We start from the raw sequence: 27,331 nt of genomic DNA on the forward strand, positions 1-27,331 counted from the left end.
AAAAGAAACAGGATAGGGTTCACATTTCATGAGTCACAAATGCATGTGTAAGTAGGAATGCTTAAAATTATTTTTTTTCCATTTGTCTGATTGTCAAAGAAAACAAAATGGACATTTTGTTAGTGTCGCCAGGGTAGTCAATTTTTTTACGCTACTTTGCTCATCATTTATTGTTTAAAATATCCGCTTTTTGTAAAATAAGATTTATTACATTTTGTATGTTCAAAGTTTTTTAATTCGATTACTCTTATTAAATTACCATTTCTTTATCTACTCTTTTGTGTCAATGCCTCCGCATGTAAAATAAAATTTTAGAGAACCTTAGAAAATATATATATTTATCTTACATTTGTGTTATGATTATATTTTTCGCGATCTGGCAACATTACGCGGTGACTTCACGTATGTGCGCGGTGAAAGTGGGGCAAAGTGGGGGGTTTTTTGGACACAGTCCGATGCATTCAAATATGATTCTACGCTCCTTCTGGACTATTCTTAATTCTATGATATTACCATTGCGTTTAATTTTGATACACCTTTTAAAAACAGGTTATGAACAGTTTATTTGAAACATGAATTATTTCAACAAATTTAGTGCTTATCTTACTGGGGTCGGCAAATCAACACTGCACTCATTTGGTTGAATTCAATAATAAGAAGGCATTAAAATATTATCGCGTCAGACGTGGCCCATTATTCTAAAAGCGCGTTCTCATTACATTATCAACATTGTTAAATATTATACAGATATGCTGGTAGGTAATCACATAAAGTCACAGGGTTAGACCGTGAAAATTCTAAGGATCGGTCAACCGGTGCTTTCCGCGCGCCTCCTAACAATGGTTGCACATAGGTTTTTTTTATTAATTACAAGAATTTGGAATTGCGACTTGCGATTTGTGAATTTGTAAAGAATGAAAAATTAATGGTGACCTCCGCGGTGTAGTGGCTAAGATACTCAACCCGCACTTGGAAGGTTCCGGGTTCGATTTCCGGTTGGAAAAATTAGATTTTTATCAAGCCTGGGTGTTCTGCGCTGTAAATTATCACAGTAATTGGGCCTCCAAGCCTGTTGTGGTACAAAAAAGGAAAAACATTAATTTCAATTTACATATCACAACATGGCTTTGGAAACATTCATCGGTAACATTCTACGATCCCTCGCATATGTGAAACACAAAAAAAAAGTTTAATAGTCTTGATATATTTAACACTCCATACAATATGTATAGAAGAGAATTAAAAGGCTTGATTCATGCTCTTCATTCATAATTCATTAAATCATTTAATCAAATGCAATCTTCCACTCTTACTTTCCTTCAATCATCCTTTACCACTCCTTATCAATTTTCTTCTTTTCCTTTCCACTATCTCCTTGTTTTGTCCATATTTATCTTATTTTAATATATGGTATATTTATTTTTTATATAGTTTTAACTTTAAGGCGTCGTCGCTTTATTACAGTATTATTTAGTGAATACATATAATTGGATGGCAGGCCCAACTATGAATACATTTTATGTAGTTTTTTTTTTTTTTAATATTAATTTAACCTGTACATCTGTTTGTATTCGAAATAAAAAATTAAAAAATTCTGTAGGTGACAGAGAAAAGAGAAAGTTCAGTGGTTTAAAAAAAACAAATTGGTTATTAGACGACTAAGCCAAATTTTACTTTTTAAATTTTGATTTGTCGTATTATCAGCACGATGTTTTTAAAAGTTTTTTTTAATTACTCAGTTTTTTTTTAAAATTACTAGTCAGTTCTGCCGATTGGTCCTTTCCTTACCGTGAACCGGAAATATTTCACAACTCTCTTATTATTGGTTGATTCATGCTAACAAAGTCGTCGGTCGTTCAAAGGTGTTCGTTTTTTTCAATTATTTTTTTCGTACATTTTCAAGAAACTGCCGTAAAAATTTATGCTCTAATTTTTACAGCGCGTAAGAAAATATTTTTTGTATCGAATTTCCCGAAGGTCTGAAATTTCCGATTCCAAATACATATTTGAAAACAGGATAAAAAAAACGGCATGAAGTGCACCACTCATGTAATAAAAACCATATTGACCAGTGTTATTTTTCATTGCATTATTTTTAAGTGAAATCGTCGCTCAGTATTTATTTACCTTATATTGTTTTTCAATCATTCGTTCTTTTCAAATTTAATATTGTTACAGCTATTTGATATTTTTCTTGGATCGTCATGAGAACATCCCTCCTTTTAAGCGTTCCTGGTCTGGCCCTGAAACAATATGTAACGAACTGAAATAGTCGACCGTCGAGAGGGAGATAAGGTTTTACTGTAGGTCGAGTGCGCGAAGCAATTAAAAAGTTCCTTTATTACATTCGTTAACCTAATCTGTATGGAACAGGCAGAGTAGGCGGAATGGGAAACGGTGGACTTTTTACGACCACCCAACTTTTTGCCGGCCTACTCTTGTGATGTTTCAGCGGCCCGTTTTCTGCCTGAACTTAATTTTATTATTATAATAAGATTGGTTATTATTTTTACAAGGCAAACATTGTAGGCGTTCAAATTGGGGCCTGCTCCGTCAGCTGTATTGAAGGTTAGTAAATTGCAAACTAATTACAGTGTACCTATCATAAAACTGTGGCCTCTTGTAAACTTTGTACTAACATAGGTATTACAATTGAGATTAGTAAGGTTAGTAAAATCGCTAACTAATTAAAGTGTACCTATTATAAAATTGCGGCCTTTTGATAACTTTGTATTAAATCAAGAAATTACAATAGAGATGGAGAACATTTTAGAGAAGGGAATATAAACTCTAGGCATTTACAAGGTTTTTAAGCTGTCATTGGGTGGTTTAAGTCGTCACTTTATAAACTGTGTAACACTCACCATCTGTCTGTTTGAAACCCGTTATTAAATTTTCCCGTTTGACGATTTTTCGTAAAGTTATGACAGGTCATAAGCCCCGTAAATGTCTAGACTTTCATATTGCATTCTCTAAAATATTATTTATCTCCGTTGCAATGTGTTAATCTTTATTGTTCCCTAGGGGGTGAAATCAAGTATTTGTTTACAAGCATTTAACCAAACTCAAAATATTGTTTTATAAACAAATATACATAAATAGTTCAAAGTTTAAAGTTACTGTAATATTAGTATCATTTAGCCTCTTTGAAAATAAACAGAAACAATAATAAACTAAACTAGGTATAGAATACACACTACATAAACACCACATCTTATACACATCACTCCATACACCTCACTCCACGCACTACATTTCATACTCACAACAATAAAAACACGATCGCTAGTGAATTCACACAAAGCTGGGAGTTTTACTCAATTCTGACCTATCTCTTGACGCTCAAATTAGTAGAACGATAAGTTCATGCTTCTACCAGCTGAGACAAATTAAATGCATACGCAAAAATTTGCCGGTTGATGCCGCCCGTCAATTAATAAATGCGTTTGTAGTGTCTAGAGTCGATTATTGTAATGGTATCTATGCAGGTCTACCAATGAACAAAATGACTCGCCTACAATCTGTATTGAATGCCGCAGCGAGACTTATTTTCGGAATCTCTAAGTTCAGTCATATCACTCCACTACTTCGGGAACTACACTGGCTACGTTTTCCACAGAGGGTCGAATACAAACTCTGTTGGCTTATGTATAAGTCACTGCACAACTCGGCTCCGGAATATCTAAGGGAACTATGCATTCCAGATGAACTAGCTGACAGGCGTCTCACGCTTAGATCAGCTACGTCTACGGCGAGAGGAAAAGTTATTATACCTCTACGCAAACAGCGCACTAAATTTGGTGAGCGCGCATTTGCGGTCGCAGGCCCTATGGCATGGAATGCTCTCCCAGCAGAGGTGCGAGGCTGTGAAAGTGAAGTGATGTTTCGGAAAAAACTTAAAACCCACTTGTTCTCTAAATCATTTGAATAAATCCGTAGCACGTGACAACAAAATAAGTTATTTTAATCAAATTACAAATTTAAAGCTTCAATTAAATTAACTTAACAGTAGAATCACCATGTAAAGCGCCCTTGAGGTATTTTATTACGAAAATGGCGCTATATAAGTTATCCACAATAAATAAAGCACAAATTTTTCTTACATCTTGTTGTACTGTTAGATAGTTGTTTCATATATTGTGTTGTGTACGTAATTGGTGCTGTGTTAGGTTTATTTTTTGTTCGTAATATTGTCTAGATTTATATTAACATAGCACTGTGTGCACAACATTAAATTTAAACAAATAAACAAATAAAAATGTAGGTCCAAGAAGAAGATTGGAATATATACGAGTATGTATCAGGCACGTTCCGTCCATGGACACTGCGGATGCGGCGCATCCCTTGAAAATATGAAAATACTGTGTATTTTACTAAAAAAACATTATATATACAAAATAAAATCAACACAAATGTATTTGTTACTGAGAACGTTTGGGTGCCAGCGATTCTAGTAATGTTTTCATTATACATTCCCAGATCAGCTACGTATGCGTATTTTCTATTTCAACGTACGCGTACGTACTGAATATCTAGGTATCTTGTCCTTGATAGTATTCGTTATATACGCGGGATGCTTCTTTTCGAGTTGCGCCTAGTTCTCATAGTAAATGTCTGAATTTTCGCGCACGCGCTTTGGCTTCATGGCGTTTTAGATTTCTCGTACGAGACTCTGAGTGATAAGAGCATCCAATTTGTATAATGCAAAGAAAAAATAACCCTTATAACTTTTAGCATTAAGTTTAAAGTGGCATATTATTGGCATTTGGCCCAAATTTAAGAACGACTATCTCGGGTCTTGTTCAATGGATAACTTAGATAGCGTATAATATGATTCCTTAAGCGCACCTTGTTGAAGTGATTATTTGCAATATTTAATTTAATTTTACTTAAAATTTAAGTAAAACTTTTCAGCTATACAAATTATTTTTTTATCAAACGCCTATTCAATCCTAAGATTTATTAAATTAAAATTTTAATTTTTATAAATGAACAATTACGACGTAACTGTTTGATGTGTAAGTTTTATAATAATGTAAGTACGTATGTCTACGATCTTATCTACTAAAAGTAAGAACACGATAAAAAAAAATTGCATCCCTACTGATAAAAGTCATCGCACGCGCCTGGTACATATATATATATGTTTCCTAGTGGTGCCTAGTATTAAGGTGAAATAATTCAGTCTCTTAAAAAATGTATTTCACCTGCACAGATAAAGATTACAGCTTTTTAATTTCACATAACATAACAGATGAAATAATGAAATAAATATGGGTTTTTAAACTCTAGCGAAGGGTAAATATTACACTTTTGACCGAATAAAGCACAACCGAAATCAAGTGAGGGTTATCACAAGAACCCGCCCAGGGCACTGCATTGAACAAACATCTTGCTAGAATGAACCTTTCCAAAACTAGATGTATGTTCTAGCAGTGCAGGTGAGAAAACACCCATACACATTATAGGTTAATGTCATGCTTTGCATCATAAAAGGACCTCATTCTCGGGGGACCACTGGTTAATCCTGAGGATGTTAAAAAGCTCGCCCCCGACCTAATAGCCCGATACTTTACGGATCTGGGCTTGGAGGGGGAGATTTAGCAAAATGTAAACTCTCGCTTTCCACACAGTGGCCAGGCTCTTTATAGACCTGGGTTTGGAGGGCGAGCACTATTCACGGGGACTAGTCACAATAGATCTTTACTGGTCGTAGTGACGTCAGGGCTTGCAAAGCACTGACCCCCTCCCACTAAGACGAGAATAGAATAGAATTTTACACAGTGTGTAAAGTGGTTACTTAACCAACGCAATGACAGTTCATTAGCCTTGGAAATTCCTAGACTTATATATTCCCTTCAATTTCTTTCATGAATAATATAAACAAGTTGGTACATTACATTTCATAACATTTAAAGCCTACCTAATTTTTTTTTTTAAGTAAACAAAATATAAGATAGACACTACTTGTCAAAGAAATAGGAGAATCCTGCTCCAGAAAACCCCTTCAGAGACATGAAACAGATCAACATCCAGAGCGAAGTTGTTCAGCATAGCAGTAGTCTTTCCAACAGGCAAAACTATCGGTGGGACGATCCATTGAAATACGAAACAATCTTTGTTGACGCTTCCTTAGATAATTATCAGAAATATACAACCAATGCTTATAACGATCTCAGGATTACCGACCATACCACGCAACAATCGATAAAAATTTCGGCTTCTCCTGAAGAGTTTTAAGTGGTTTCCTCTCCACGTGAGCAGATGCTAAGAAGTTCCTGATTAGCCCACATTAATATATCCCTCCTGATCCCAATAGTTTAGATTAATTTTAAGATATTTAATTGCAGAAAAATCCACTTTTTGAAATATAAACCTTGTATATTATAAGCAAGGTAAATAATAAAGCAACTCCCATTTAATTTTTTTTTTTTTAAATCGATAAAAATGTAACACTTTCTTTCTAGTCTCTAAACTGTTCTAGCGACGCATACTCTGGAGAAATTCGGTCGTTTATATTCTTCATCTCTGTTGTAATACGTTATCTTCATATTTGCTCTGAAACGTAATCATATTTTTACGTTCATTTAAAACACAAACCAATTAAACGTGAGTTGTCGGTAGGAAACAAGTGCAGCGGCGTCAGGTAGAAAAGGACGGAAGCAAAATGATGAAAATAACCATAAAAAGTGCGCCATAAAACATTATCACGACTGGTAATGATAGATAATGATGATATTATGAGTATGGGTTGTGATACCTTCACTGTAGTGTACCTACGAGCACCGTTTTTCTTCAACATTGTTTTGAGTTTTTCCAAATGTTATCAGATTGGCTGGGTTTTCTCCCTAGACAGTTATTTAGATATACATTTGTTGCAACAGAGAGAGAAAAAATTTTTGAGAAGGGAATATGGAAGTCTAGGCATTTGCAGGCCTAATAACCTTATTTTTACCGCGCGTAAGAAAACACTTTTTATACCCAATTGGCTAAGGCCAATGCTAAGGCTAAGGCATTGAACTTCCTCATTAAATATAACTTTGTTGACTCCCCATTGTAATCGCGACCTGACGACAATAGGGTAGAACCATATATAAAATCAACATTTCCCTTCCACTCTGCTAGGAACAAAGCCTGGAGCTTAAAGCATGCAAGGCGAACTCCCAAACACTACACTACAAGGCGGGCTTATCTCCCATCGATTAACGTTTTTCTAGAATTTTACCTAAGAGTAGACGTTGAATCGAAAATACGCGTCCGGCGGTGCTATTCTGAACCGCTCTCGCGGCCGTAGAAAACACTTATCTCGCAAATTTACATACAAAATATTTTTTTACGGAATAAATAAAAAATAGTTTATTATTAAAATATAACTATTTGCAAGTTATCGGGAAAGATAATCTATACCTTTAAATAAAAATGTACATTTTTGTACGTAAAAAATGATTTTACTTTATAAACAATTGACGATAACTCTTTTGACTTTCCATTATAATCGTGACCCAGCGTTCTAGTTCTATTTTAAGGACTGAACTGTATTTTTCATCCGCCTGTATACAGACAATATTATACTTATTGCAAATAACAAACCATGTATTCAAATTATGAAATTAGTTAAATATCTGTAATGTCTGAATATTTTTACTATTCTGTAATCTGCCTGTTTAAATAGGTACTTACTTTCGTTTTGGTAATATCTATAAATATTATATAAAACGAGGTACCTAGATGCAAAATAATAAACTTTTCAAAAGATTCCAGAGAAACTTAACGATCTGGAAGAAAGAGATTCAACCTTTAGGGATAAAATAACCAGAAACAAAAATAATGGGAAACGAGATTTTACGACCTCCAAAAGTCTGGGAAGAAGAAAATAGGGGTGAGTCAAGATGGTGGGGTGGGAACCAATAAAACGCTAAGTTTGTATGGAAAGTTTCCCTAGAAATGTACTTAACTTGATGGAAATTAATGCTTTATTTATCAATTTCGTTAGCATGCTAAATAAATGGAGATAGAGTAGCATGTTAACCGCTATTGCTAATGCCAAAATTAATAATATTTGAGGAATGTTTTCTCATTAAAAAGTATTTGGTCCCCTAGATTTTCTACATCTCTTTTCAAATCCACAGCGATAATGCTTATTATTCCATCACCATAAGTACCTACCTATTGAATACATATGCCATTTTGAAAACGCCCGCAACATTTCAACTATAGTCAGGGTCTACGTTCAAGGCGTACGGAACACATGCAGTAGTATGTTGAGGCGTTGTCCAATAATTGAGTTTAGATAAAAATCACCTGGTCATTACTTATATTCTTGAATATTGAGGCGTCACTTTATCTCGAAACTTAACCGGGCAGCGTCGAAACACATTACCGCATTCCTTTCGTAGGTAATACGAAATACGAGTTCCTTCATCGATGGTGATTGGTAGTTTTTTACTATAGGTTTGAATGTCGAATGGAGCTTCTCACTACTATCCGTGGCCCTGTTATAGGTCCTGTCGGATATACAGATCTGGTGGCTTCTAAAAAGAATTTCAAGGCTTTTAAAAAGTTTTGTAATCATTTCGGCGAATTGATCATGTCCAATCAATTTAATCCCAGTCAGTGAAGAATTCACTTCCCTCTCTTCTCAATCCAATGAACTACACATTATGTACTTCTGGATTACTTTCTTTCAGCACAAAGATGCTAAGGCTACCAGATTTCAGAGAGCTCCTTCGGGCAGCTTTTCTCGTTTGACAACGAGCAAAAACGGTGGGTAAGCTGCTATGGGTTTGAATATTAAAGGTAAGACTGATCATCTTACCTTCACGAATCTATCAAATAAAAGAGGTAAGGCGCATTTGCTGTTCACGTACAGTTTTCCATGCATTATTGGCATTAGGTGTGAATAATTAAGTGATTATAAACGGTTTTTGATTGGCGAAAGCGATGAAATAATTACGTACTATTGAAAATTGCAACCAAAAAATTGTTTATTACAACACCAAAAGGCTATGACCGCCCCTCTATGGACGCGGAACCACCGTGCTCTGAGCTGATCATGTTGCTCGTAGCTAAGACGATAGATGGCCGACACGCCTCCTGTGCTGGTACCCCGCTCTCGGACTTCTTACAGAAACCCCGGAAGACCCCAGCTCCGCTGGAGAAATAATATTGTGAAGCATTTGGGAACAGCATGGATGTAAATGGCCCAAGATTGTTTGTCATGGAGAATGATAGAGTAGGCCTACGTTCAGGAGTGGACGGCTACAGGCTGAAGAAGAAGAAATCGACAGTTTTCCTTAAAATCTTAGGTTTGATAACAGTTTTTTTTATTATATAAAGTTTGATTATTGATACATTCACATTAACATTTCACTTTTTTTTTTGCACCACAACAGGCCAGGTGGCCCTAATTACAGTGGTGAATTACATCACAGAGCACCCAGGCTTGAGAAAAATCACATTAAAATTTTTGTGTTCTCACCGGGAATCGAACCCGGAACCTTCCGTGCGTGAGTCAAGCGTCTTGACCACTACACCACGGAGGCCGCCAATACATAGGTACGTACTCATAATACATTCAAATCGCACCGCAGGAATAACAGTGGCACAACCAAAAATAATATTTTTTTACAGGAGAGCAGTTACACATTCTTCAGCGGTATCAATAAACGAACATTCATTCCCAAAAAACAAAGACGCAACATAAAGTTTAACTTAGCAGAAATTTTTTTGATTCAAGGACTCAAAATAAACACGTAAATGTGTACACATACCGATACAAAATTCACGTGTTGGTAAATGATTTATCTTTAATATTTAATATTTTATGCGTGAAGGTACCTATCCATTAAATGATCCCTAAAACAAATTTAAAACTAGCAATACAAATAAAATAAGGATTAGTGTATTTGGCTACAAATAAATTTCACGTCACATGAAAACGTGTAGTCAATTCGAAGCTATCTTTTTATTTGGTGGCACGAAAAGTCGCAAGTCTCGAGTCGCGCCTTTTGTAGCTAAGTGGTTTGGGCCAGTCGCAACATTGTGAGTTAAGTGTTTTACGTTCCCGCCTTAAAGCTGCAGAACTCGTTTGGTCCGCGGGAGTGCTTATCAACCTCTCTCTCACATTTTACAATTGCTCGTAAATCATGTTGGGAGAATAATGTTGCCAGAACTTACCGCATGACCCTCGCTGCTCGGCGTAGATGGCTTCCAACCCCAGTGGTCATTAGGATCCTATTACTTGGGTACAACAAATTACAAAAAAAGGAAAAAGTAGTTAAGAAATTTGGAAAAATAAATTATTCCTTTTCCGTGTCTCGTGGTACATAGGGCACTCCATTCGTAAACCAAGCACAGCGTATCTTAATCATTGTTGTTGCACGAAAGATGTAAGTCCTACGCAAAAGGTGTATCAATCCAAGAATAAAATAAAATATTCTTGAATAAAAATACATTTTAAAATAAATATTTCACGTTAAATATGTCAAGAATCGAACCCGAGTCCTTCTGCACGGTAGCCAAATGCGTTGACCACAAGAGTAACAAAAAATCATGTCCGGATGGATAAAAAATGCTGATTTGCGTGTTAAAAAAAAACTAGCCTCTTGAATGAGTGTTACCGACTCCTTGTCGAAAGTCAATAAGCCCGTGGGTTAGTGGTTAGCGCATTTTTCTATCATGGTTAAGGACTCGGGTTTGATTCCTAGAAAGTTCAAAATATTATAATGTTTGTTTTTAATGTGGTTTAACACTGCAAGACTATATAGTTATGTACCTCAAAGGACAACTCACGCGAGTCACATTGAACGAAATGTTTAGGAAACAAGATTTCATGTTTATGCGATTTTCAAAAGATATTTTTTTAGCCAAATTATGAAATTTCAAACTAAAAAGATTTTTCAATGTTAGATAATGATCATTTTGATAATTAAAGTACATGTTAAAATAGCGTATCTGAAACTAAAAATCTTTTTTAAACTATTTTAACTTTAAAAAGTTTAAAAAGTTTAAAAAGTTCAAAACGGCAAATAGTGCACTCCTGTGTTTTATCCTATAAGGAACAGAGTTTTGTTTTATTTGGTGACCATTTTTAAAACATAAAATTAAATTTCCCCCTATTTTATTCAATCTCCTTTTCTGTGTCCAGGCGGTTAAAAAATACATTTACATTTCTTAAATTCCTTTAATTTTTATGAAGTTACAGAGCCGAAACTTTTTTAAATGGTGGTAAAATTCATCTGACTGAATTATTTCACTTACTCGGCAACGCATGAAAATATACTTCATTTTTTATAATTAAGGGAATGCATTTCTCTTAACTGTTCTCCATCTCTGTTGTAATACGTTTATCTTAATAACGCCCTTCTTTTTCCTTATTTTATTTTACCTCTCACCGATGAAGGTTGGATATTATCTTGGCAATTAACAACTCTCCAAGGGGGGAAATTCAGTTCTTGTCTATACACATTTGGACAAACGTAAACCATTCTCAAATAAACAATGGAGTTTAAGATTTAATTGGGTTGTGGTCCCGTGGCTAGTGTCTCAGACTCACAGACCAAAGGTCCGTGGTTCGAATCCCACTCTACCCCAACTTGATTCCATTTTCTAATAGTGAGTTATTTACAACTCGTTGAAAATGCCCTCAAAATTAAATATTTGGGTAATTCATGAGAACGCAAATATTTCTTTTTAAAACCTGAATATTAACTAAATATGCAAGACTTTATTTGGGTTACTAAATTACGAATGCGGTCACACAACATGAAATATGTAGCCCAGAAAAATTCGCGAGTTAACTTTTATCAAGTTACGAAACTCCACTGGATTCGGCTCACAGAGGGAGGGATGTCTAAAGGATCTACATCTTCAAGAACTTCGCTTGTCCACCATTTTGAAATGGGGGCCATCTTGTGAAGGCATCAGGGGAAACTTTAATTAAGAACAAAAACATTGGGTCGGTATTTAAATAGTTTTGATAAAAATGAAAGCGGATGTAAGTAATATTGTAATTGTATTGTGAACATGTTTATTTTAATAACAATAATGTGCAAGTAGGTAGGATAAATACATTCAAAAAATACAATAAATAAATTTAAAATTGCTTAATTTATTCCCCTTATATATAGTACCCAAAGTGCTATTTACAGTAGCTTTTTATAAATCTATGTGAGATGATTATTATCTTTTTTAATGTCTGTCTATTAAATTACCTACTTTATCTATCTGAAAGCAATAAAAAATCAGATGTCTTTAATTGACGCAAATTGATAAGATAAAATTTATCAATTACGTAAATAAAGAAAAACGAAATACCATCACATTAATTTATGTAGCTGATTACGAATATGATTCATCACTAAGGAAAATGGCTAAATGGCTTGAAGCAAATAAGCTACTACTAAATGTAGGCAAAATAAAATTTATGGTAATGGGTAAGAAACGCTGTTTTAACAGTGAACAGAGTGTTGAATTAGATGGAGAGGCATTTGAAAAGGTTCCTACCGTGTGTTATCTAAGTAGAGAACGTATTATAAGCTTTATAATTTTGATACAATCGTTACCATATTTTTTGTCTCATTCGGAGTTTATATTTTAAGAATATTATAAAAAAATAATTTTAAGTTATAAAATGTGTTTTTTTCGGGGACTCGTGTGGTGGATAAGGCACATGAGATGGAGGGGATTTGCTTTGTTAAAAGGTTTTAATGGTCTCATGCTATACTTGGCTCATCTGGTCGGTGGATGTTCAGATGGGTGCTTCGCCCCCCGGAACTTCTCCATCACATGTTAAAAGCATAAAATATCTAGGGGTTTGGATTGTTTCTAAGTTATCTTTTACAAAAAACTCAGACTATACTATTAAGAAAATTGCAAAGATAGTATCTCTATTATGAAGGATAAAGGAATAAACTTGACCTTAAAACCTCTCTGCCGATATTAAAAAGTATTATAGTTCTCCACATCGAAAATTGCTTCAGTATTTTATATTTAAGTAATGAGGGAGATCTAAAGAGACCCCAAATAATACAAAACAAAAAGACGAGAATAATATTAAGATGCGGTAGACGCACGAAAGTTAAGAAAATAATTCAACTTCTAGATATAATGAAAATTGTTTAATGAATCAAATTCAATGTTGCCAATAAAATTAACAAAATGACTTAAGAAATCGTTCAGAGATATTTCTATAACAAACTAAAAAATAATGAGTTCTTTCATAACTATGCAACAAGAAGATCCAAAAATAAAAGACTGGAAAATATATCAAAAGCAATGTAGCAGAACTGATTTATGTACACGGGAAGTTACTTGAGGAAATGTCAGAAATCATAAAAAATGAAAAAAGTGTGATGAAATTTAAATAGTATATTTGGAAAAAATATTAGGTTGTAAATAGTGAATATAAGTTAATATAAGTGTACACATAACAGAACAGTTTGAATATTATAAATTAGGATTGTAAGTGTACAATAGTAATAAATAATGTTAGAATAAATATAGATGTAAATATTGTGTTGTTAATATTATATTAGACTATGTCTATAATATAACTAAATAAAATATATTTTTCTATATTTTAAAACCAATATTTTTTAAAAAGGTGAAATAAAAATTGAACGCAATATTTTTGTACTTCGAAGTTCAGTCATTCGCTTCTTTGTTACATACCGGTTAAGCCTTTCAGTAATAGTAATTACTTTAAACTGATTGAACTTTGAATGTATTCAATATTAGGTTTAAGACAGAGGAACGCAGGTATATCATCTCACCTGCGATATTAATGAGTAGGCACGAGCACATTTTATTACTAGGGCAAATATTAATAGGTGTCTACGACAATAAATGCACGTAAGCGTAAGCTTATTACTAAACAATGATTATTATTCAATCGGCGGCGGCGTTCGTAATAACAACTTGCATATATCGTACGTATATTTAAAAGAATGAGAATTTGGAAAAAAATTGCAGGATACCAAGGCCAACTAAAATTGTATTTCAGTATAATTATAATAATTTTTTTATAATTTTAAAATATAATTTATAATAATTTCAGTATAAAAAAAACAGGCAATCTACATACTTTATAAATAAACATGATTTTTTTTATATGCCTACCAAATACATTATTAGTTAATTAAACAATGTTTTAAGTAAATCCAAATGCTTGCAGACTGGCTGGATTTCCTCCCTAGGGAGTTTTTTAGATTTCAATTTGTTGCAACAGAAAGGGAAACCCTTTTTAGGTATGTCTCTGTTGCAACAATGTTGTTGAATTTAATGCTGCCTTCAATATTCAATATTCAATGTCTATTTTTCTTTCATTTGAATTATTCATTATTTTTAAATCTGTAATTTTCTTCATTTAGGTTTTTAGTTTTTGGAATTCGAATTGTTAGTTGTTAATTTTTATTTTTTTATTTTATTTATATTAATTTTATTTTATCTTATTATGGTTTTAAATTTTTTAAGTTGTTCATAAATATTTTTGTGTTTTATTTCTGTTATTTTTTTACTTTTATTACAATAAAGTACTATAATTGTTATTATAATGTAGTATAGTGTATGTATATATTATACATGTAGCTTTGGAACAGATATTTTTGTAGTGAAGCGGCAACGATTATTTTCTTGCAATTCAATTGAATATCAAATACTTATTTTGTTTCATTTTGTATTGTATGTATTTACTTTATTTTTGCCAATAAATGCCATATTTCGGGACTGAACCTGAACAAACAGAGATCTAAATAACTCCCCAGGGAGTAAATCCAGCGAGTCTGCAAACGTTTGCATAGACTCAAAGCATTGTTGAATAAACTAACTGGTAAATAAGGAAGTATAAAAATTGGTAAATTGTTTTTAGGCGTTGCCAAGTATGTGAATTGGTTCACCCGGATAAATCTCACCCACAACAGATGGAAGTGTTGATAATATACGGATGTTTAAGCATAGACAGAATGATGAATGTTACAGAGTGTGTAAAGTGGCCACTTAAACCAACCAATGACAGGTCATAAGCCCTGTTAATGTCTAGACTTCCATATTCCCTTCTCAAAAATGTTTTCCTTCTCTGTTGCAATAAATTAAGATCATTGTAATACATATCATGATAATATATGAACAATAAAATTCTATTAGTAATTATTATGTTGTCTTACTTTTTATAACCGCAAAAAACTTTTTTAAATGTTTTTTACAAATACTGACTAAAAAAGAAATGTTGTCCTCTTGGTAATATCGCGAACCCCGTATCAGGAGGGCCCAGGTTCAAATCCTACTTTGCTAAAACTTATTTCCCACTTTCTAACACGGTTATTTACCAATAAAAAAATGGCAACAAAACTAAAATACTAAAAGTGATGAAATCGGTAGACATAGAGAAGTCGGTAAATGGTTATATACAAATATTTAGTAAAATGTTTGACCACAAAGTTATTGCTTTAAATATTAATAACATGTATAAAACTAAAATATTTGGATAAAAAAAAAACACGCATATACATATTTTTAAAGCAATCATAGTATAAAAAATAGCAAATGTTTTTTTTTGGGAAACGTTATAAATCAATCATTGTGAAAGTTAAGTTATCTGTGCTTTTAAACTCGACTTAGTTGCCAGATAGGTACAGTGCGTTCAAATGTTTAATGGTTTATTTGTAATTAAATTGTTAATTTTTTTTTTAATGAGAGTGCTTGTCGGTGAAATTAGTAAACACACATTTTTTAGTGGTGGAAAATGTCTGCTACGTACACATAAGCAAAGGCCAAATATTTCGTCGTGAGCGTTGAACAACGACGTATGTGCGGAAAATGCTACATGCGGCCGGGACAAGATGCTAAACCAGCCGAGACAAATTAATGGAACCGGGACAATCTCCAATCCCGGTCAAACTGGTAAGTATAGTACCGTTTACATGTCGAAAGGCAGTCGAATTTTACCTCATACAAACATATTCCCGTATTTTCTCCCTGGGTTATAGCACTAGTGCAACGTTTTTTTTACATACTACAGATATTTACCATTGCCATGTATCTTACTTTTGCTTTTTTGATAAATTGTCTCTAATAGGAGCTAGAACCATCCAAAAACCCAAAAAGCGCCCAGTTTTGTATGCCGTCTTCGCACTTACAGAATATTTAATATTATAAATAATTTTGAAAAACGGAAAAAGTATCGATGCAGTAAATATCATTCTGAGTTCGGTTCGGTTCAGTTTTGAGAAACACCGAAACGTCGATTTTAGCTAAGCGAAATCAATCCGACGTGCAGTTGTCTTTTTTTCACAGTATCAGGGAGTCATTTGCGATAGAGTGACAGAAAAAGAATGTTCAAATACCAATTAATCGAAATTTCCTGACACCGCATGTCCTTTTAAGATGGTCGATATTTCCTTTGTTTTCATTAATTACCTACACCAAGTTTCATTATAAACAATTTTAAATCATTTCAACATTTTCCTTGGTTGCTTCGAGTCCTTTCAAATTGGATTACCGAATGAAGTAGGTACGTCGATTTATTCGGCTCCCGAAAACTTTTTATGACGGTTCCTGAGGAGTGTGCTGTTGAGAGCTTTTACGTTTATTAAATAAGTTTGGCCATCGTCATTATGATTGTTATTATTATCCGCCATTAATCCTGCAACATTAATGGCTGGCAAAGAATTATTCCGAAGCGAGTCGAGGCGTTTATGGTCTATCTAGTTTCATTGAGAGTTTTATGTCACTCCCGTGCTGGGGTTTAAAAACTCATTCTTTTCATGCAGTCAATAGAAGGAACAACTACCGGAACTTGGTGCTTCTAGAACCTTTCAAATAGAAAGGTACATGAACCCATGTATCTAATGCGAGAGAGACAAACAGAGCTTCGATGAAAGTTTTTAAGGATGGTATCTACATACTTAGGTTACTGAATAAGTTAAAATATAAATAAACTTATCATAAATATTGACGATATTCGTAATAAGATATTTCTTGATATGATTTCTTTCGTTGTAAGGTTAAGTCCTTGGCCATAGTACCGAGCGTTTTGCGGGGGCGGTGAACTCAAACACAAAGTGTTGTGTCAAGAACTTAAGTTGTCATATGAAAATGATATTGATTATTAACCTTTTTTTAATATGTATAATATTTTGGGTACGTTGTTCAAAAATAAATGTATCTTTATAATATTCATATATGTCTCTATAGGAAAAACAAACGCTTTTACCTTTTACAGTCAATTTAACATACATCACAATTATCTGAGAGAGCTCTTCCAACCTATTTCACAACACGGACTATTTCTTCTTTCTAGTAACGAGAGAACCCTTTTAATACCCTGTCATCGCTCTAATTTTCTTGCCTCCTCTTTCACAGTAGTAGCCGCTTGATTGTGGAATAATCTACCCACTAATGTTAAAGACGCCCCTTCTTTATTTTCATTTAAGTCAAGATTGAAATGACACTATCTAAATATTTAAATTAATCCATTTATCCTTCCTTTTTCTTTCCCATCCCCTCTCCTCTCTTCATAGTATAGTGTTATTTTTTATATTCGTAGTATATTGTGAATTTTTAATATATTTTTTATTTTGTTAATCTTTGTTTTTAATATTTGTATGAAATTGTAAGATTCAATATGTCCATGTATTTGTAGTTTTCTCAAACTGAACGGTTTAGGTAAGTAGGAAGAAATTGCCTTAAGGCAATATGCCCGCCCTTTTATGTACATATCTTGTATATGTATATAAAGTGTTAAATAAATAAAATAAATAAACATGTAGATAACGATTAATTTTATTTTTTACCTACAAATGAGCGTGTAGTGCTACAATATGTCCATAAAGTAGTTATTCTTTATTATCGCAGATTTTTTTTAAATTATCAGGTGATTATTATATGAAGTGTTTTGTCAAATTTTACTAATGAGGATCTTTTAAAAAAACCGCTTTAAATAATATAAACTACATGTTTTTATTTTTCTTATACCCCATCAGCTGTCTCCGACGAGACGTTGGCCATCATTATTCTCCCTCTCCATTGTTGATCTTTACATTGTTGAACAAATAAAACATTTTCCCTTTTTGTCAAAACGTTAAAGGATTCTAGTACGAGTATGTAGGTGCTTTGGTTGGAATATCGACTAATGAACTTCCTAACAAGCTAAAATTTACTCACTTTGTAAATAAATTCCATCTATGAGATGCGCTTTCGTTTAGCACTTAATTAGCACAAATATTCTAACACCAATTTGAGTTTATTTCATAACAAGACACTTATTTTGTCATAATGTAATTATTCCGGCACTTCTTTCATTAAAAACGAAACAATACCTACACTCTTTGACATGTCATGTTTATAAAATGTATTACTTAATTATTGTTCTTTAGTAAATATGATACATATATACTCCATTAGACCAAATGTAACACGATATTTTATTCTCAAAATATTTTTCTTAAAAAACATTCGCGTTATAACCCGAATATATTCGGGAAATAAGATGAGTGATTTTTTTCCTTTATTCCTGCTCCAAATAGTTTGCTTTATATTCGAGACCGCGTTATATTCAGGCTGATATGGTATAAACAATATTATTATATTAAAAATAATACCGGGGTCCATGTAAGAATGGAAAAATACAGGAATTATCTTCAATCAATTAAAAAGTAAAATCGAATTTTCTGTTACAAAAATTGCAATATGTTAAACTACAGGTAATCATCACATATACTTCAAACACATTTACCTGGATACATATTTTCGTACAGATAATTTGATTTTACTTGATAGACAACTGACGATTACGCTTTATTCTCGTCACAATCGGGGCCCCGAACTAATTATTATAAATAAATTTAATTGCGTATATTTAAGAAAAGTAGATTGACTGTAAATGATCAATTATTGCTGAATTTTTATACGTATATGAGTGAATAAAAATGTTTGGGTACATCGGTAGGTATTGCATACACACTATAGGTATTAAATAAATAAAAATAAAATTTTGATAAATTCCTTTTTTAGGTGGCCATCTTAATTATTTATTTCATTAAGGTAATACTTTTAAAATAAAATTAATACCTTAATCACTTAACAAACTAAATTAGTAAGCAATAATACTTTTCATGAGGTGGCAAATTCAAAACTGTTATATAATGATTAAGAAAATGTAATACTCACAGATTTCATTCGCGTTTGTCAATAATTAGTTATTAGAAAAATGCGAGTAAAAATTCTTAGGCACGTACCTATATCAAATAATTCAATGCAAAAATAAAAATCCAAAAGTAAATAAGTTCTCCAAAACGAAAGCCATTTTCAGGAGAGGTGTACAAGTTTGGATTTTGTCTAAGGGAAGAGACCATTTTAGGATACTGCAGCGAGACATTGCATAGATTTATATATATTATAGTACTACCTATTAAGCGTGTTGTCCGGATGTATATTGAAATTTCTATTTACTTAATAATTTTTACATATAGTATTCTTTAATAATATGCTTGCTTCCACTTTCTGTTATGTTGTATCTCAACTCAACACAGGGCTCTTGGCCTCATAGTAAGGGATACGTATAATTATTTTTTTAATATGTATCTTTGTTTGAATAAACAAATATAAATAAAATAAAAATTATTAACACAAATAGAAAATTAACGCGTAGTAAAAAATCAAACCACGTATAAAATTTGTTATAAATATACTTTTAAAACACAAGCAAAACAGACCAAAAATCTAAATCAAAAACCGAGAGAAAAAAAAACACTTTAACATAGGAAATATAATAGAAAAGTTACGAGTAGTTTAACAAATACATATGTATTAGATATATATTCTCTATATTTATTAGAACTTACCTAAGTTATGTAGAATCGAAGAACCGGTTTGAATCATTCCTCAAGAGTTACAGTTGGAAGAATAGCCATAAAATCATATCTTAGTATTAATAACAGCCAGCCATTTGAATACATAAATTACATCAGTCCTCTCTGCGGGATGGCTGGTGGTCGAGTAGTTATAATGAAGGTGTTGTTCATTGCGGATGCTAAAATCGAGTCCCGAGTCACCTACAAATAAAGAAAAAAATGTGGCTTTACTTGATGAGAACGTAATGTTATCTTCTTTATTACTTATAAATTTATAACTGAAGAGATTAGTTTGAAAAAAGTAAGATTAAAAGTAAGATTATTAAGTAGGTATAAATTGAAAAATAATGCTCAGTCAAAAATATCTACCAATAATAAATTTAGGGTGGTTTTTAATATGTAATAGTAAAATTGTATTCAAAGGCATTTGTTAATATATTTGTGGTATTAACTTTTATTTATTTATGCTTATGAAGTTAGTTTATTACATCTTGAGAACTAATATATACTTTTAACAACATTACATTTTTTATAAAAAAATTTCAAGAACGTATTTTTTAATTTATTTGAAATATTTCCAAACTTTCTATTTCCTTTGTTTCTTCAGGTAACTCAGTGTACAGCTTCAATCCCTAAACTACGAGAAATAAAAAAACTTTGAAAAAACCTTTCTTTCAAACATTCAGTATTCTACCAACTATAATGTAAATACTGGTAGGTACTGAATTGTTCTATTACTGAGCAAATATATGGGTAATATTATTTTACGTTTAACCACATCAATTTTTTTTTCTTCATATATACGTAAAAATATGGATATAGTCGTAAGTAATTAGAATTTAAATATTCATTTTGAGAGATTCTTTAAAGCCCCCAACGGTTTTTTAGATTGATAAATAGTCGACAGGTCAGATTTGATTCCCGATTCGATAAAACCAGCCAACTGCGTCGATGGAATTTCAGAGGAATAAAAACTACAATAATTAATTAATCGAATGAAACTAATATTATTAACTGACGTGACGCTTGGCGATGGCATCTGGGACCAGTGATGGTAAACATGGCGATTTATTTGGTAAGGTATCCAAAATGAAACACTCTTATTTTTTTTTATATATGTGACGCGTTTCGTCTTGTTAGGATATCATTAAACTGGCTTAAATATTTACAAAGTATCCCTATATACGAATAATAATTGCCGTTTAATGATATAGGTGTACTAAAGTGCTAATAGTTAATGGGGGTATTTAACAAGTATTGAACTGTTAGCACTGTTATACACCTATATAATCAATCAGTAATTATTGTAAGCGTATAAGGGTACTTTTTAAATATTTAAGTCAGTTAAATAATGTCCTAAGAAAACGAAACGCGTCACGTATATTAAAAAAAATAATCGAATTAAATCTAATAAAGTGTTTTATTTTGGATACCTTACCAAATTTTATAATAGAATTCTACCAATTATCTGCATAGTGCATACTGCATTTTTTTATACGTATACAGTATTATATCTGTACTTTTTTATTTGAATATTAATTAAAACCTTTGTTCGAGCACCCGATGACAAACTATTATTGAATATACATATGAAATACACATGAATATACATGAATAACAATATTTGAGTTTGTCCAAATGTTTGTAGACAAAATACTGGATTTCACCCCCTCGGGAGTCAATTAGATGAACAAATTACAACAATTGTAAATTCCTAGACTTATTCCATATATGCCATATTCCCTTTTTAAGGTATTCTCCATCTCTGTTGTAATTTGTTAATATTATTGAAAATTTTATCAAGACAAAACATGTTTTAATACTTTGCTTTCTTCATAATGTATTAATATTGTAATAATGGGTATATTTTATTGAATAAAGACTACAAAAAAAATTAAATATTTATATATTTTTTGCTTAGCACGGGCTATGTTCAATTTCAATATCATTTCTTTGAAAATTTGATTTGTGCTATGGTAGATGTCAATAAAAAATATTAATCAATAAACATATCAGATATAAAACAATACTACCTATTTTGATAAATTCACAAAAGGTATGGTAAATTATTTCGATTTTAAGAAGTCATAAATAAAACTCAAAAATTATAACTTGTTTAACATCATAAGCTTTCTTTTAAGTACCTATCAAGTTATATCAATTTTATTTCAATGTGTGGCCTTATTTTTATTAAAATAATGTGCATTGCTAAAATTTTAAATTCAATAAGTGAATAAAATATTTGATTTTAGCTATGTTTCCTTACGTGGTTTGTATAAATTAAAACGCACGCGGTTGGCATTCACTCAAATTAGCAGGTTCCTTTAGAAATTGCTATTAAAAATTGATTATTAATTTCCAATGTTAATGCTTATTATTCCATCACTATCTGGAACTATCAAAAGTTTGTTAGACGGGGCGGGCGCCGGAAATTTAAGCGGGAACCATTGAACGCGGAGCCTCGCCATTGGTCGGATTAACTCAGCGTCGGCAGCCATGACCGTGCGCTTGACAGCTGGAATGAAATATTATTGTATCGAAGAACAGTTGCCGACGGAAATACAAAAAATGGAACGAAAAAATACGTGTGTCTTGTGGTAGTTTAAATTTAAAATCACTGGTGTTTAAAATGCGGACATTTTTAAATAGACACAACCTACTTAAAGTTCTCTTATGTAGATAGGTATTTATTTTTTCAATGGTGTTAAGCAGATATTATACCTATTCTAATGTTATTTTTAATATTTTATTACTATGTTATTATTATTTAATATTATTCTTTGACACCTCAACATACCTAAAAACCCAATTGCAGTAACAAATTTTAGCACAAAACACCCAAGCTTGAAAAATATCACATTTAATTTATGTGTTCTCACCGGAAATCGAACCATTAGCCTTCTGCATATAAGTTGAGCGACCCAGGCACTACACCACGGAGGCCGCTCAAAAACTTTGAAAAAAAATATTATTTACAAAATATTATATTTTTAAAAATCCTTGCCATATCTATCTTTTATGCATCCTTTTATGTAATTTATTATTTTATTTGTGTACTTCTTCAATTTTACATCATATTTTATCTCATTTATTATTTTATAACTGCGTTTAAATTTTAAATCTCCTTTTAAATGCTAATTTGAAAAATGAGAAAATTGTAAAAATCAAAGTGCATAAAAAATGGGTTTTTGATAAGAATATCTGAAAAGTATTAATTGTATAAGAACGGCAAAGCCGACCCGGGTAAGGCAGTTTGTGTGACTATCTAACAAAAATAATAAAAAATATGTATGTGTACTTACTAAGCATGAAACCTACTGTAAACGTATATAAATTATATGAATTTTTGTAAAAAATATGTAGGGTTTCTTTCACAAGTTGGTAACTAAAAAATTTTATAAAATGACATGTCAATCATTTTTTAAAAAGTAAATAATAGTATTTCATGTTTTATAAATACTAAAAATTATATTTTATAATACTCAACTGGCAATTTTATTTAAATCGTTGATTTGGGATGAGTTTTTCTTACTTTAAAAGTGCAATATTTTACATCTAGTAAAATGTAGTTACCATCTTGTGCCAGAACCGGACGGAATTAAATCAACTGCTCCACAAGTGTATAGCTAATGTAAGGCTTTTGTTATTTTCATTGAGTGTTTTGTAATATAAATAATATAGATAAACATAAATACCTTGTTTTTAAAACTGTCTGAATATTTGTTAAATATCTTCGTTTTTTTAAGTTAGTCTTCTTTGTTTATTCTCAAATGTAATTAATTTTAAAAAAAATTGTTAAGTGTCCTCGGCACGGGAAACCCCAGTGAGGTCACATTATTTTTATTATTAATTATAATTTGCAAGCAGAAAATATGAATAAATAAAAATAAATAAATATGTGACTATAAAAAGAAAAATTAAATCGACGGCCTCTGAGGTGTAACGGCGAAGATAATTGATTTATGCACGGAGGGTTCCGAGTTTGATTCCTTGTGAGATCTCAAACCTAGGTGTTCTGTGTTGTAATTCTGTAGACTTTTTGGTGAAGCTTTTCACACCAATATTATAATTACATTTAGGGGATTAGCCACTCTTTTTCTCCGTAATATATGCCATTTTTATAGTAAGGAATATTTATGTTTTATTGTAGAAATTAACAAACTTAACTGCTTACTTAATATGTTTACATGTGTATTTCCTTCTGAGTTACTCTGTCGTATTCTCTCTGTGTACTTTTCTCACATTTTAAATAATAAATATTGCTTAATTCCAAATCCAATCCAATAACTAACCTTTTGGAAAATAAATTGTCTTTCAAACTACTTGTAATTATAACTTATGTTAGTAAATATAAGTATTTAATCACTTACCGACTTTTTTATGTGTACCGGTTTCAAGACGTACTCGTCTCTTCGTCAGGACACTCATTACACCAACATGCAAATACTAAAATACACTGTCATCTTTATTTTAGTATTAAATATACTGTATGTTAGCATTTGCACATTATTACTCCTTCATCTTTTTTATGCAAATACTAAAATACATTTAGTTTACTGTATTTTAATATTTGCATGATGGTGTTGTGATTGACCTGACAAAAAGACGGGTAAGTCTTGAAACCGGTAAACAAAAAAATTCGGTAAGTGGTTATATACTAATATTTACTAACATTATTTAAAATATTTGACCACAATAAGGCTTTGAACATAAATAATAGTTGCTATTATATTTGTATTGTCTGTCTTGTAATAAAATACTCACTGGATATTTTTTCTCTCAAACTTGTAAGAAACAGTGTTAAATTTGAAAATATTGTAAAATATTTACTAGTTCCGAAGATGCCTAGCAAGGCAAAAGCGATTGTTGGTCAAATAAAATAAAATAAAACTAACCCGAAGAGTTCCAATTATCAATTGTATCGAAATAATTTTTATAGTGCCTACCTGCCTAAAAGTAATAACTATTACTTGCTGTTTAATGTACTTACAGTCTCGCTAGTTCAAAGGTGACTCATGCTGCTGAACCTTTAATTGTTTTAGCTTGACTTATCTAATTAAAACAGTCCCAAGTCTTATCTTTGTACAGATAAGTAGTACCTATTCACCTACCTATCTTTTTCATTAACTATCATGATACCAACATCAATATTATTTTAGGTTGTCGCGATCATGCTGGGTGATTAAGCTTATGAAATACTCTAAAGTCATCACATTCCCCTATCACCATCTGGTGGTGCAAAGAGCACTGCATTTGTCCGGAAAATAGAACCAGAATCCCGGACGAACGTCTTTGACTCGATAAGTGGGGAAAAGTCCGCCTTGTAGTATGTTGTGAGCGTATTCGCCTTGCATGCTTGAGGCCCTGGTTTGACATGAAGTATTTATTTATAAAGCGGTTGACACTACAATATTTCAAAGTTTTTAGATTGGAAATTGAGGCGTAAGACTGATCACCCTACTTTTCTGTAACAGATGAGCGATATGCGCTGCATTTAGTGTAGTTTAACCATTGGGTGCGGACAGAGGTATGATGATACATCACGTATGTACGCTGTTCATTTTTAAACTCCTTATGCCTAGTTTTAAAAAATGAAAATAATTATAATGATTTTCAAAAGATCTCCTTTTATAACGCACGAATGTTTTTTTTTATCGTTCGAGGTACGTACTGGTTTCTAATTAGTATTTCTACTGATTAAATGACTAGTCAAAATAAGTATTTCATCAAGGTAGAAATAGTACTTTTGTTTAAAATTAATTTTTTATTTTTTTTTTACAATATACATAAGAGGTGAAATAGAGTTTTCAAAAATAAAGGATAATTACATAGCAATGAAATACATATAAACAGTAAAAATAGTGAACAAAAAAATCCCACAAATGCATGGCCTCTTCGTGGGTATACAAGAAATGTTTATGAATTTTTGCTCCCATAATAAATAGTCAGGTGTAATATTTTTTGTAATATAAGAAAGAGGAATGAAAACATTCTGTAAAAGATTATAAGGTACATTCTTATTTTATAGTTATTAAAAAGGAAATAAAAAATATTTAAAAAAACATAAAAATATTCCTTATTATTAAAGGGCAACAAAATATATCATAGAAAAAAAAGTTTATATCTTTAGTTTGAATCCAGGATAGTGCGTGTTTTTTAAAAGAAAGAAAATTTTGAAAGTTTGGGATCAATGAAAAATTATCAGAATTTTTTTTTTTTTAAATTTTGTGCCTTTAAAATATGCATGTCTCTGTGCTCGCCTCGTTTTACAATGTGGTATTTTTAACACAAAATTTCTTCTTTGACTTGATCCATTTGAGTTACTTGTAAATACATATTGGTTCTTAAATATGTATTTTAAACATTGAAAACAATATATTTGTCTTATATCTAAGTTTAGTTTCTTGGAACAATTGTAAAGAGGGGAAATTGCGATTTTTGTGAAGCATTATTTTTAAGATAAATTTTTGAACAGTTTCTAATAGTTTAATATGGTTGTTATAACCTCCCCCCCATCCAATTAGAAAGATAAATAAGCTTTATTTTACCGTGCACCTCTAACGTCAAAATAATAATAATTATATTAACGGTTATAGCTAAGTGCCTAATAAGTCGTTTAACTTATTAAGGTGCACGTGTTAATTAATAGGTAAGGCGCTATAGAGTCAGTAGGAGTATACTCAACTATGTCGGTATAAAAACTAATGAAACATCGATAAACCTATGTATGGGTATATTTCAATTAAATTTGATTAGTTTCGACGCAAAAATCATCATCAGTCGCCAAATAAGGATGATTATAATTATTCTGCATTGATTAAATGTTGGAAGGAAACATTTCTTGAAAAATAGCATCACTGATAAGTTTAAAGTGTTGATCGGATCCCATAATACAAGTTTTAATTCGATTTCCTCACCATTAGAAATATTTGGAAAACAATAGGTTTGTTTTTTTAACTTAACTAGCTTAAAAAATATATTAAATTCATAGATCTAATATTTCAATACGTACACGATTTTTTCAAATCAATGTTTAGTGATTGTGTACATTGGCAAAATATCTGTTTCACAAATAGAACACTGTTTATGTTTTCAAAATGTCCCAAGTAATATCATTATTTAATTCTGTAGAAGTTTTCTTTTTTCTTGGGCAGTATTCTTTTTGGTGGCAAGTTACATTTATCTGATTAGTGAATAAGCAAAATTGCACGTACAATTCAAATCATGTTTTTCTGGACTACCAATAAATTGTATGATCGATACATTCAAAAGTTTGAATCAGTTTATAAAATACTCGAAGACAACATAACCCTTGTAAACAAAATTGTCAACCCTCCTATAACGCGATTAATTCATACCGCGTTATATACAAACCGTGCTACAAGAGACCCTGAATGAATAATGATAACAATTGTTACAACAGAGAGGGTAAACATTAATAAGAAGAAAGTATGGAAGTCTAGGCATTTACTGGGTATATGACC

General features: G+C 31.7%; 1 long non-coding RNA gene across 1 annotated transcript in view; it reads right to left on the reverse strand.

Moving 5' to 3' along the window:
• LOC148283046 (uncharacterized) overlaps positions 1–27,331 on the reverse strand; it is a 66,932-nt gene that overhangs the window by 11,536 nt on the left and 28,065 nt on the right. The window contains exon 2 of the long non-coding RNA XR_015821946.1: positions 19,839–20,048. This is a non-coding gene — a long non-coding RNA (uncharacterized LOC148283046). The remainder of the gene's footprint in view (positions 1–19,838; positions 20,049–27,331) is intronic.

This window comes from Micrasema longulum, unplaced genomic scaffold, assembly GCF_059751315.1.
Source record: "Micrasema longulum isolate JH-2025_06_02 unplaced genomic scaffold, ASM5975131v1 h1tg000266l, whole genome shotgun sequence".
In the NCBI taxonomy this organism is placed as follows: Eukaryota; Metazoa; Arthropoda; class Insecta; order Trichoptera; family Brachycentridae; genus Micrasema; species Micrasema longulum.